Raw genomic sequence first — 13,370 nt, forward strand, 5'->3', positions numbered from 1 at the left:
AGAGATGCATTTTAAATAAAAGCACACATTCTACTCATGTAAAAACACACTGACTCCCAGACCGTCCACGAGCCAGATTTAGAAGACGATTGAGCCGGATCCAGCCCCCAGGCCTTAGTTTGCCTATCCATGGTGTACTATGTCACCTGACCTTTTGAATTCCACTCCCCCACCCCCATTAAACATTAGACAGGCATTATCTCTGTTGTCATTTTAGCACCTACCTTCCTCCAGGGGCAAAACCAGGCTTTATTTTCCCCTGGTCAAAGACCCAGTTTGGCACCCCCCCCCAAAGCGCATTTGCGTATACACACACTCAGTGGCACCCCTCTAGAGGCATCGCCCAGGACAAAAAGCCCCCACATTCCTCATTCAACAAGATATATCCTAATCTACATCTGTTTTGGAATTGCTTTTAGATGTCCTGGGCACATCTGGGAAGAAGGGTTGGATATAATTTTAATAAATAAATACCAAAAAATAAGAAAGCCTTCTATGATACTTCATAAAATACTATTATGATGGTGTTCTCATAAGCAACTTTGAGGGCCTTCCAGGCCAAAAAGCACCAGTAAATATATACATAAATGGTGGAATTGTTGCCATGTTTGGAAATTTAAAATGTAGGATGTGGCAGTGCTGTTCTCCCCTCTCCACCCCATATTTAAACTGTTTCTTGCTTGCATGAGCTCAGAGCGACGGGAAGAATGCCGGTAGTTCTTTCAATACATTCTCTGGGCTGTGTTGTAGCATGTCGATAGCAGCGAATGCGTCACTTGCTCACACTGGATAATTATGAGAGCAGTCCTATTCTCCAATTACACTGAAGAGAGAGATTCTGCCATGACATCAGAAGAACGGCCCCTCAGTCCAGGAGGGAAAAAACACCAAATAAGCTGAATCTAAAGGAAGACTAAAGGAATGAAGAGCAACTGCGATTCAGAAGATTAAAGGCTCCAACCTATATTACCGGATGGGAGAATGTTTTAAACCGTTTTAGATGTTAAATAAATAAATATTGTCCAGTAGCACCTTATAGACCAAGTTTGTTCTGGTATAAGCTTTCGTGTGCATGCACACTTCTTCAGATACCATGAAAGCTTATACCAGAACAAACTTAGTTGGTCCATAAGGTGCTACCGGACAATTTTTTTTAATTATTTCAACTGTGTCAGACCAACACGGCTGCCTACCTGAATTTAGATGCTTTAAACTGTTTTAGATGTTTTAAACTGTTTTAAAAATGCTTTTGCATAAAGTTATTTTGCTGTGGGTATTTTCACTGCCTTGGGCCTCTTCGGGAGGAAGGGTGGGATACAAATTCAATAAATAAATCTCCCAATCAATTCTCTTGTACTGCCCAAGACCCTGAGCTCCATAACTGTGAAGACTTTTAACAGCTCACTTTCACAGGCTTCCCCCCTCATCGGTCCCTTCCATCTGATTTCCACATTAATCTGAGTACTAATAATCAAATTCCTGAAACATTCCTCCTCATCTCTCAATATCAACAGCCTGGGGACTAGGGCAGGAGAGACCAGCTCACTTGCTATTTTAGAATCTGGTGCATTTGTAAGACACTCTCTTCTCCAGACAATGGTTCAGTACAATCTGACAGTATACTTTACGCAATCCCTTATGGTGTGGTCAGGCTCCTTATTCAAAAAGTCAGAAAGTTAGCAGGGAGCTTCAACCAACTGTTAACAACCCAACCCTATTAGCACTTACTGAGAAATAGGTACTACTGCATTCAGTGGGGCTGACCTTAGTGGGGCTTTCTTTCAAGTTAGACATGGGTCAGATTATGCTGTGTGAATTTCCATTCCATTTTGCACCAGCTTCAGCTTCCAGACAACCTCAAGGGCAGCACCATTTAGATTGCTTTGGGGTAATCCAACCAGGAGGTTACCATCTCGTGGCCAACGGTTGTCAGTCATACCTCTATTATATTCCAAATGGTAAGAACTAATTGAGGAGAAAACTAAAAAAAAGGCTACCCTCAATCTTTTGTCATGTGCTAATATTTATCTGAAATGGGTTTTATTTTTTGGTTCACCGCTCAGTATATTTCCACAATCTGCACACTTGTACTTCAAAAAGTAATTTGAATTATGACTTCCTGTCGGACCCAAAATAGACTGGACCACCAAGGGGAGGTGTTATGAAATGACATAGTAAAAGCTATTCTCTGTTCCATTGCACTGTGCCCTGTTGTGTCCTTCATGCCAGTTATTGATCAGAAGTTCATTCAATGCAAAAAGCCTCTCTGTCAGCCTGAGCTTGGTATGTAATAATAAAGTAGGTCATTGATTAGCTGGAAGGTTGACATAGAACTCCTTCAATCAGATCCTGATGTACTGGTACATCTTGGGAGTGATGGTGGAGAGAAGGAACAGATTAAAAAAAACACCAGTGATGTGGGGGAAAGGAATCTACTCCCCACGCTCCAAACATGCTTTTTAAAAACAAGGCTCAACAAAATAACTAGATAGCACAGGGTGAGTTTTCAAAGAAAAGCTGCTGGGTTGTTGTTTGTTTTAAAGAGAGGTGGGAAAGCAATTTAAATAATTATTGCTGAATTGCACACTTGAGAATACTCTTCTCTCAGAACCAAGAACTCTGCAACCTTTTGTTGCAAGACACCCCAATCTCCAATATTCCAATAGGCACTGACCCAGGGTTCACTTCCTTTGGAATGAGGGATGGTGGAGACTGTGGTGCCTTTCTGATATATGATGGTTTATTTACACATATATACAACCTGAGAGTATGATGGAGGGCTTCACAGCATTAACATCCCAATGGGGTCTTTCTTCTCCCATAGGTGCAGCCTTGGATTCCAGCAGAAATTGGACATGCCTGCAGCCTTGCTCCTAGTGTCTAGCTCAGGGATCAGCAAACTTTTCCAGTAGGGGGCTGATCCACTGTCCCTCAGAACTTGTGGGGGGCCGGACTAAATTTTGGGGGGAGAAATGAACGAATTCCTATGCCCCACAAATAACCCAGAGATGCATTTTAAATAAAAGGGCACATTCTACTCATGTAAAAACATGCAGATTCCCAGACCGTCCACGGGCTGGATTTAGAAGGCGATTGGGCCAGATCCAGCCCCCGGGCCTTAGATTGCCTACCCATGGTCTAGCTCATATAATTCAACTCTCCACTTTGATCTTTGTCTTTCTAACTACCAGTGAGTGGAGGAAGAGTGGCCCACCCATTTGCTGTCTGGCACAAGAGCAGCTTCCCTTGTTACCTTCATGGCCCACATTTAGACGGTCATTACTTCACCAGGAAGGTTGAATCAGTGCTGGATCCAATAATTCGAAAGGGACTCAAGCATGTAGCCTACTGCATCCCAAACTCATAAAATTATGTTGGCTTGGTTGCCCACTGAATCCAATGAAGAAAGAGCTGTAGCCACCATTGTAGAGAGTACAGAAAGTCCCAGGTTCAATCCCTGGCTGGGGAAGACACGTGTTTGAAATCTTGTAAACCAGGGGTCGGCAAGGTTTACCTCGCCTGGGCCGGTTCACTCCAGCGGAGATTCCTGTGTGGGCTGGACCATGTGCGTGCATGAGCGCCCACGATTTCCAGTGTTTGCGTCTATGCAGACACGATTTCCGGTGTCTGCACATGCGCAGATGCAATTTCTGGTGCTGCGGAAGTGAGTCCCCACACCGTGCTGCGCCAGTTTAGCGCAGCGCGTGGGGACTCACCGAGCGGTTCGGAGGTTGCTTGTGGGCCGGTTAAATGACCCCCGTGGGCCGCTTGTGGCCCACGGGCCTTAGGTTGCTGACCCCTGTTGTAAACCAACAGCCAGGCATTGTAGACAATATCAAACCAGATGGACCAGTGATCCGACTTTGTATAATGTTGCTTCCTATGTTCCTACAATAGCATTGCAACTCTCTATGGATTATGCGCAGTCCATTTTGAAAATCTCCAAACAGTTCTATTGCGTTAGTGTGCTTGTTTATTGCATTTATATGCCACCTTTCTGACAAGGTGCCCAAGGCGGTTTACAGTTTTAAAATATTCCCCTCTCTCTGTGTGTGTTCTATGGCAGGAGGGGAGGTGAGGAGACCCTGATGCTGAGTTTCAGAGGCACTCTGAATAACTGTGCAGCTATTAAGTTCATATCCAGTGTCACTATGAGCACTACTCATTATAGCAATAGCCTTTTCCCTTGACAAAGCAGCACTCCCTGGCCTTCTCTGTTCATTTTGCTGGTCCTTCTCCAAGCTACACTCACTAAACTGGTATTTATTTGTATATTTATTATAAACATTTTTGCATCACCTTTCTACTGAATTTCCATGACAGCGGGCATAAGGAGAAATACAACAAGCAGTTAAACAACAAAGGAAATAAAATAAATGCAACATATTTGAATCTGTTACATATAGATATTCCAACTTTTGTCCAAGGAACACAGTCCAATGAAAACAGAAACCGGTTAAAACTATAAAATCAGAATTCAGTTTAAATGTCCAATGGAATTTTTTTAAAAAGTATTCAGTAGGTGCCAAATTTTGCGGGCAGGGGTGGGGGGAGACTGCATGATCTCAGCCAGAAGGGAGTTCCACAACATTGGCCCCCCAAGGTAGAATGCGTACTGGTGAATACAAGCAAAAATGATAGCACACATTGAAATAATTTTAGACTAAGGCTGTGTACACACCATACATTTAAAGGACTGCTGTCTAGTTCTAAAAGCAACAGAAACCCCTGCCACCTCCAACCATTTACACATATTGCATTTTATACTCTGAAAGGCAGTATATACACAGATGGCGCAGCATGCATACATAAACCATTCCATATTTGACAATGGATGGTATATACTGAACTCTGGCTACTGAACACAGAGGAAAGTTTGGATAGGAGGCTGTTTTGCCTCTACCCGGAAAGATGCTTTTCTGGAATTTGGATTAAGGGAATCTGTGTGATGCACATTCATCTGCAATTCGTACAATGTTCAAGCTAGCCAATTAATGCAGTTAGAATACCTTTTAAAATTGCTACATACATATAAAGCTTAGTAACATCATGTATTTGAATTTCAGTAAAAAATAACAATATGTTCAATGATTTGCTTACAAACATTATTAGATTTTTTCAGCCAGCTTTTTCTCAGTCCCCATTCTTTCTGTTTTGTTGTTGTTCTTTTGTTACTGTGAGGGGGGGGGGGAGATTTATCTTTGCAGTGATAGTAGCTGATAGATCTCCTCCTGGATTACAGATTACGTCTGCTTTGTGCTCAAGTCAATGATCTGTGAAATACATCTTGACAAAATAACATCAGTAACTGCAGAAAGATACCGGAGCTGACAACACTTTCACATTATTATCTCACCTTTTACCTTTGGTTTTTGAGCTCTGGAAATGTTCAGTTGATGCACACGTGTCTTTCTTGCATGTGTCAAGTGGATTCCATGCTCACTTCACTAATAGCGGCAGTAAATGTAGTAGTTTTACAGCACAATGTTCTCGGCTGGGCTCTTCCTCTTGTTTTTGCCCACTGAAAGACTATTTTCCAGGATTTTTTTGTCCTCTGATTGTAAAATGTGTTGCCTCTGTATTTCTTCAATCGTTTATTAATCATCACTATGAAACCAATGTATAGAGCGGTGCCAAAACTTTAGCCTTGTACCATTTTGTTGCATTTATATCCTAACTTTTCTCCAAGGTGGCGTAAATGGTTCTTCTCCTCTACCAGTGCTCAGCATCAACTTCAAGGCTTTATGGTTGTTTTTTGAAAAAGGTTATTTATTTATTTGGTATATTTATATCCTGCCTTCCATTACCAAAGCCATATTGGATTCCCAGGTGTCTCCAGTTTAGGCACCGGCTAGACCCAAACCTGCTTTCTTTCACAAGGAGTCTGTATTGTGTACCATCAGACTATGCCACGGGGCTATTTATTTTATCCCCTTTCTTTCCCTAGACAACTTGGTAAAAGAAAGCTACATAAATACAATTTGGGAATGCAGCAAGGCAAAGTTTAAGACCAGGGCTGGCTCCAGGTTTGAGGAGAGCCTCTACAAATTGCCATCTAGTGGGGATTCTTTTTGTTGATGCCCCACTGACATAAGAAGGCCCCCATTGCTGGTGAGATTATCTAGTTGTGGTGGGCAGAAGGACAGCAAACACATGGCAACTGGCCAGGGGGAGCAACTATATATATTTCCCACAATGCCCCTGATGTTATGTCACTACAGCAGCAGTGGGGAACGTGCAGCTGTCCATATGTTGTTAGTCTCCCATCAACCCCTGACCAAAGGTCAGGAATGATGGGAGTTGCTTTGAGGTAATGTGTGAAATAAAAAAGAGTGGCATCCCCAGACCTGCTGTGAGTCTAGAATTATAGAGTGGGAATCAACGCCACACTCTTCCAATTATTCTGTCTGTGTAAGCATGCACCTTGCCAGATAGGAGTAACATACATCTCCTCCCCCAGTGCTGTTTTGTGGGTTCTCCTGACCCACCACCCCGAACCAGTTTCACGGGGTGCAGGAGCATGTGGGGAAGAAGGGAGAAAACCCTGAGAAATGACTTCCACTGATGGCGCTGGTTAGGTGAATCCTGCCTGTTTTGTACTGAAGTTCTCACTCTGAGCCAGCTGGGGGAATACTGTAGATAGTTTTCACTCAGGTCCACATATGCAAATAAGGAATTGAAAGTGACGTTCAGTGATTGGATAGTTACAGAAAGTTGTTACTGCTGCTTTGTAGTTGAGCTCTATATAAGCAGGTTGGCTGAACCCTTCAGTTCTGTTCTGGCCTGTGAATAAACAAGAGCTGTTTGAAGAATCGCTGTGTCATCTGATATGTTCACCCACAACTTAACAATGCCCATAACTTTTAATAATCACATCAAATTTAGTAAAAAAAATTAGCAAGATTAAAAACATTTTAAAAATAGGCATCGTTGGTGGGACCTGGCAGGGTTCTAAGTCCCTGACAGTAGCCTAAAGACACTGTATGGTGATGCTGCGGATAGTTCTGCACACTTACTTTGATTCCTTTTTTTATCTCAGTGGAATTTACATCTGTCAGCGGAGGGGGAGCCCCATGCATAGGGTTTGGGGCTTTTTTGTTGAAACTACACTGAAAAGGATATATCAAGAACTCTGGCCAAAAGTTTCAATATAAGGAATAATTCCTACTCAAGAGTTGAAATGAAAAACGTGTGTATTCTGCTAAGAATAACAGTTTGAAGCTAGTAGTAGATTTAAACACAACGTATAAGTATGATAGTTTTAAAGTAATGGTAAGTTTGGATACAACGTTTAAGTGCAGAAATAATGTCGTTTCAAATATACAATGATATAGTACAAAGGTACATGAAATACCAGTGCACAACAATTGTTTTATACAAGTCTCAATAGCAGTCAAAACGAGTCCACATTATATAAAATTAGAATAAAGAATAAAGAATGAAGGATCAAATGGGGCCAAAAAGGAGTATCCGGAGTGTGAATCAGATGTACGGTTCAGTGGTGGTAACCAGGACAGGGCCCTGTTTCGGAGTACACGCCTTCTTCAGCTCGGTTTTTTGACGACTATAAATCTGTTGGAAGTCTGTATCATTTAGTTCTTTTATGTTTCTATTTCGACATGCGTCTTAGATAATTGCATCCAAGTTTTCTTGTGCGGAAAAACGCACAGAGAAACGCAAGAAAACTTGGATGCAATTATCTAAGACGCATGTCGAAATAGAAACATAAAAGAACTAAATGATACAGACTTCCAACAGATTTATAGTCGTCAAAAAACCGAGCTGAAGAAGGCGTGTACTCCGAAACAGGGCCCTGTCCTGGTTACCACCACTGAACCGTACATCTGATTCACACTCCGGATACTCCTTTTTGGCCCCATTTGATCCTTCATTCTTTATTCTTTATTCTAATTTTATATAATGTGGACTCGTTTTGACTGCTATTGAGACTTGTATAAAACAATTGTTGTGCACTGGTATTTCATGTACCTTTGTACTATATCATTGTATATTTGAAACGACATTATTTCTGCACTTAAACGTTGTATCCAAACTTACCATTACTTTAAAACTATCATACTTATACGTTGTGTTTAAATCTACTACTAGCTTCAAACTGTTATTCTTAGCAGAATACACACGTTTTTCATTTCAACTCTTGAGTAGGAATTATTCCTTATATTGAAACTTTTGGCCAGAGTTCTTGATATATCCTTTTCAGTGTAGGGTTTGGGGCTTGGCATAATAATGTCACAGATTATACCTCCTCTACTATTGGGACCTTTCTCCTTTCACCCTTCTTCCTTTGTACCAGATGTGTTATTTGCCAACTAAGGCCAAATTCATGTCATGAATCTGACAAAAGTGGGCTCCAGCACACTGATAACAAAGTGTTTTGGTCGCTAGTATATGGAGGTCTGAAAGCTGGCGACCAATCAAATGTCCCATCAATTGCAGAATCTAAATGGTCTCAGTATTTCATTTCTATATTTAACGATCTACATAGTAAATTGAATAGAAAGGAGACCAACAATAACAAACTAGATAAACTAAAGGAGTGGCCAAGGGTGAAAGAGGAGGAAATTAGAGAGATAATTAATAGTTTAAAACTAAAACTGGGCAAGTTGCCAGGGCCGGATGGTTTACCAATATAATAATAATAATTTATTATTTGTACCCCGCCCATCTGGCTGGGTTTCCCCAGCCACTCTGGGCAGCTTCCAACAAAGATGAAAAATACACTAAAATGTCACATATTAAAAACTTCCCTGAACAGGGCTGCCTTCAGATGTCTTCTGAATGTCAGGTAGTTGTTTATCGCTTTGACATCTGATGGGAGGGCGTTCCACAGGGCGGGCGCCACTACCGAGAAGGCCCTCTGCCTGGTTCCCTGTAACTTGGCCTCTCGCAGTGAGGGAACCGCCAGAAGGCCCTCGGCGCTGGACCTCAGTGTCCGGGCAGAACGATGGGGGTGGAGACGCTCCTTCAGATATACTGGACCGAGGCCGTTTAGGGCTTTAAAGGTCAGCACCAACACTTTGAATTGTGCTCGGAAATGTACTGGGAGCCAATGTAGGTCTTTCAAGACCGGTGTTATATGGTCTCGGCGGCCGCTCCCAGTCACCAATATAATTATTTAAGACATTCATAGATTCGTGGGCAGAACCCCTAGCTCAACTATTTACTCTTATCGGTAAATATGGAATCATCCCTGAAATATGACTTAGATCAGTAAGTATTCCAATCTTTGAAAAAGGTGATCTGGGTGAACCAAAGAACAACAGACCAATAAGTCTACTGTCAGTGATAGGGGAATTCTATGCTAAGCACCTTTTACTTAAATTACTTACCTGGATGAAAAAATCTAAACTTACCAGGAAAAGAACAAATAGGTTTTTCCAAAGGCTGCCCTATCTTAGACCATTGTCTCATACTTACACATTTGGTTGAAAAATATAGACTTCAAAACCAATCCAATATTTTTGAAGCTTTCGTAGATTTCTGTGGTGCCTTTGATTCAGTTGATCTTGTGATATTGTGGAAGAAGCTTGTAGAGTTAGGAATCAATCCACGCTTGCTAATCTTAATACAGAAATTATATTCCTTTAACATCTGCCCAATCAAACCCAGTGCCAAAGTTCACTTCTCTTCCGACATCCCTAATATGAAAGGTGTAAAACAAGGGTGTATTATTGCCCCTTTTCTTTTTAATTTATTTTTATCAGATCTTCCAGAGCACATTCAAAAAATAGAATCACATGCCCCCAAAATCAATCAAAACCCAGTCCCACTGTTACTGTATGTGGATGATGTGGTCTTATTATCACTGACGAGGATAGGACTGAAATGTCTTTTACTCTCCCTGGTTTCCTATTGTGAAACCAATAAACTCTCAATGAATTATGAGAAGATAAAAAATCTGATCTTCTCTAATTCCTGGAAATTAGAGAAATGGAAAATAAGACGACCAGAAATCCAGCAAGTAAAGATGCACAGATATCTTGGAATTTTATTCCAGCGCAACTCAAGTTGGCCAAACCATTGCACAAGTGCTATAAAACAAAAACAGCAGTAGCTTGTTTTTATTTTCAGAAAGGTAACCAATTTATAGCAGCTGCTATTCAAATTTTTCAAGCTAAAGTGTCGTCCCAGTTACTTTTTAGGATCCCAATATGGATACAAGCATATGATAGTGATTTAGATAAGATACTCAAGTTTCTTGAGACATATCCTGGGGCTCCCAAGTTCAATCAAGTATCAGATGATGTGTGTAGAACTAGGTATACACACGATGGAATATTGGGTGTGGGCAAGCACTAAAAAATACCGGTTGCATTGCCATTTCCGTTGCCAACCTTCAAATCTGCTTTCTGAAATCCTTAAGGACTCTTATAAATCCAGATGGTTCCAACTCTTACATAGCAAAATCAGATCTATTGGATAATTCAAGTGAGCAATATATTTATCATAATATTCAAATCATATTAAGGGACACTGAAAAACAAAACATCAAGTCAGCTGTAAATAAAATTTGCTCCCCCAAGTTTTATGGTTTAAATCCAACAGGGTCACTTATATTTCAAAATTAATAATTCCAGTCTAATGCAGGGCCTTTACGTTAGCCCGACTGAACATTTCCCTCTCAGCTTTGGTCAAGGGCAGATATTTAAACATCCCCAGAAACAATAGGCATTGTGGATGTTTTCTGAATGTGCTGGACACAGTAGAACATATTCTTTTCTACTGTCCATTATACAACCAGCTACGCAAAACATGTGCTATCCCCTTTTCTGGGTAGTCGAACATCATGGCACAATGAAAATATCATGATTCCTATCTGTCTGACATGAACCTGGAAGTAACTGCAATGGTCACTGAGTTTTTATCAATAGAATCTCTTAAGAGTGGTGAACGGAACTATTAGTGGGAAGAAACTACAATGAAAATCCTTGTTATTACATATTTTTACATGGCTGTTTATTTGTATATATTCTAAAATGTTATATATGGACAATTTATGGCCTATATTTGTAATGCCTAATAAAGGTTTGGCAAAGTAAGTACTGTAAGTAGATGTAAGGGCTGCCATACATCCGGATTTTCTGTCTGTGGGGAATTTCCAAAACGTGGTGCTTTCTCCTGGATCTAAGTCAAGCCAATAGAAAAATCGTGTTTTTCAGCTCAACAATTTTTGTAGTTTCCTAAAAAAAGAAAGGAAAAAAGCTCATCTTCCAAAAAAAAAGAGGAATCCTATGGCAATCCTAGGTCAGGACCGTCCCACCTATGAGGCAAGCTTGGGCAGTGGCCTCGGACGGCAGGATCAATGGGCTCAGTGGACCCCAACATATCGCTTTATTCCTCTCTTGTTCCTGATGTAGATCTGCACTCACCCCTTCTTCCCCAGAGGGGAGGAGGGGGCGTCATTTTGCTTTGCCTCAGGTGCCAAAATGCCTTGGGACGGCTGGCCCTTGTAGAGATGCTAAAGCATCTGGCCCAGTTGAAGGCTGAAGTCCTGTCACTTCCCAGGCAGCAGTAAGCCTCCTTGCGAAGGGGCTGCAGTTACAGCCTCTCAGAGAGGGAGCATGTCGTGAGACATATGTATTACGTATGCGTAAAGTTGCACTGTGAATTTGCGTGCCTTCGAAGGCGCCTCAAGTACAGACCAGCTCGGCTTCTCAGCCTTTGCACGGCCTTAGCGCGTTCTTACCTAAAGGCCTTTTTAAACCTTTCCTATTGGTTAGTGATGATGTAATACGACAGAACATACGGGCACTTTTCTCTCTGTTCTCCGCCCCCCCCCCCGCCTCCGCCGTCCTTCCCGTTCCTGGTAAGTACTGGAGAGAAGGCCGCTCCAGCGCTCAGCCAATCACAGCGTAGAGGGTCTATTGTGGCCTGGGGGGGTGGAATAGGGAAGGGCTACTTGCTCGGTTGCTTTTCAAACACCGCCTTCGTTCTCATACCCCGCCCTCCTCCCCCCAATCGATGTGCAGGGATTCACGCCTGCGTCCTTGGCTATTTGAGAAGCTTATTATGAAGGACGCGGAAGCTGGCGAAGATAGGCAACTTTCGCAGCCAATAGTAAGAGGGGAACAATGGAGGTGGAGGGGAAATAGGAGGAAGTTAGCGTTTGGTAAGAGAAAGGAGTAGGGAGGGGCGGGAGAAGAAGTTAATTGGCACTTACTTCGACCAGTGACATTCCATACTGCATAGCCTATGTTTTTTTAAAAAAATATTGCGCATAGGTGAGGACGGCGAGCTTGGCAAACTTGATTGGCAACGACAGCAGCCAATAGGTACAAAGCTGAGACAGAGGCGTACACCCAACGGGCATTTGTGGAAATAAGCTGGCGAGTAAGTGGCAAGTAAGCGAACCAATGGACAACCAAGAAGCGAGAACCTGACAGGCAGGAAACCCAATGGGGATGCGAGCCGAGGGCCACGCATTGAATGACGGCCTTTGCGGCCAATGGCAGAGGGCTTCTCACCCTTCTCTTTTGCGTGTGCGTGCCGGCAGGACCGAATCCACTTTGAAGCGCTTGTGTGAAGGGAGGGGGCGCTCTTCCCCTCCCCCCGCCCGGTGCATTCTGACGTTGCGCGGCGGGGAGGGACGGCCCATTAGCGGCCGCTGGGACGGGGGCTCCCAACATGTCCGTGCTGCTGGCTTCGCTCGGACTGCCACAGCGGACGACCGCGAAGGGAGAGGCCGTTGCGTGAAGAGGAGGCGGAGGCGGGAGAGACGGCTGCTGCTGCTGCTCCTCGAGCTGTGGCCTAACCTCAACCCTAGTCGGGAGAGACGGAGGCCGCCTGCGCGCGCGGGCAACTGGGGGGCTTCTAACCGAGCGGCGAGCTTGCGGCGCCAGGTACAGGCCCAGGCCGGTTCCGCCTGAGGGAAAGCGGGGGAGGGGAAGGGAGGGGAGAGGCTGGCGGCGAGGAGGAGGACGGGGCCTCGTCAGGCAGCAGGCCTCGAGCGCGGGTTGGCTGCGGGAGGAGGGCGGGAAGAGGGCGGCTTGGGTTCGGGCCTTCACTCGGGGGTTAGGCCTGCGCTGGCGTTACGGGCGGCATCGGCGGGGGCTTCTGCGTACTGCGTAGTTCGGAGCGGGAGGGGCGAGGCGGCAGAGGAGCAATGGCTGGATTTGTGGCTGCGTTGTAAGACTCCGGGTAAGAGGAGGGAGCGGGGCGAAGAGAAGGGGAGCGAGGAGGAGATCCGGCGGTCGTTGGTCGGGGTGGCGGGATGGAAACGGGTGGCTGGGCGGGCGGCAGCGGGGGGGGGGGGGAGAAACCTCTTCGTCTCGCGTCTCATGGCAGATCGGGCTGAGTGGGAGGGGAGGGAGGAGCTGCTGCCGCTTCTGCTTCGGGCCTCGGTGTGGGAT

The 13,370-nt window shown here is 43.9% G+C and overlaps 1 protein-coding gene across 5 annotated transcripts in view; it reads left to right on the forward strand.

The window, feature by feature from the left end:
- Nucleotides 1–12,512: 12,512 nt before the first annotated feature.
- Nucleotides 12,513–13,370, forward strand: part of PPM1B (protein phosphatase, Mg2+/Mn2+ dependent 1B) — a 39,677-nt gene continuing 38,819 nt past the window's right edge. Inside the window, exon 1 of one of the 5 annotated variants that reach the window (XM_080998171.1) lies at nucleotides 12,513–12,860. The gene's annotated coding sequence lies outside the window, so the exon portion shown is untranslated. Of the gene's footprint in view, nucleotides 12,861–13,027; nucleotides 13,159–13,370 lie in introns of those variants that run through there. The other 4 variants (XM_080998169.1, XM_080998173.1, XM_080998172.1 and 1 more) reach the window with 4 other exon arrangements.

Source organism: Podarcis pityusensis, assembly GCF_964106645.2.
Source record: "Podarcis pityusensis genome assembly, chromosome: 3".
Lineage (NCBI taxonomy): Eukaryota > Metazoa > Chordata > Lepidosauria > Squamata > Lacertidae > Podarcis > Podarcis pityusensis.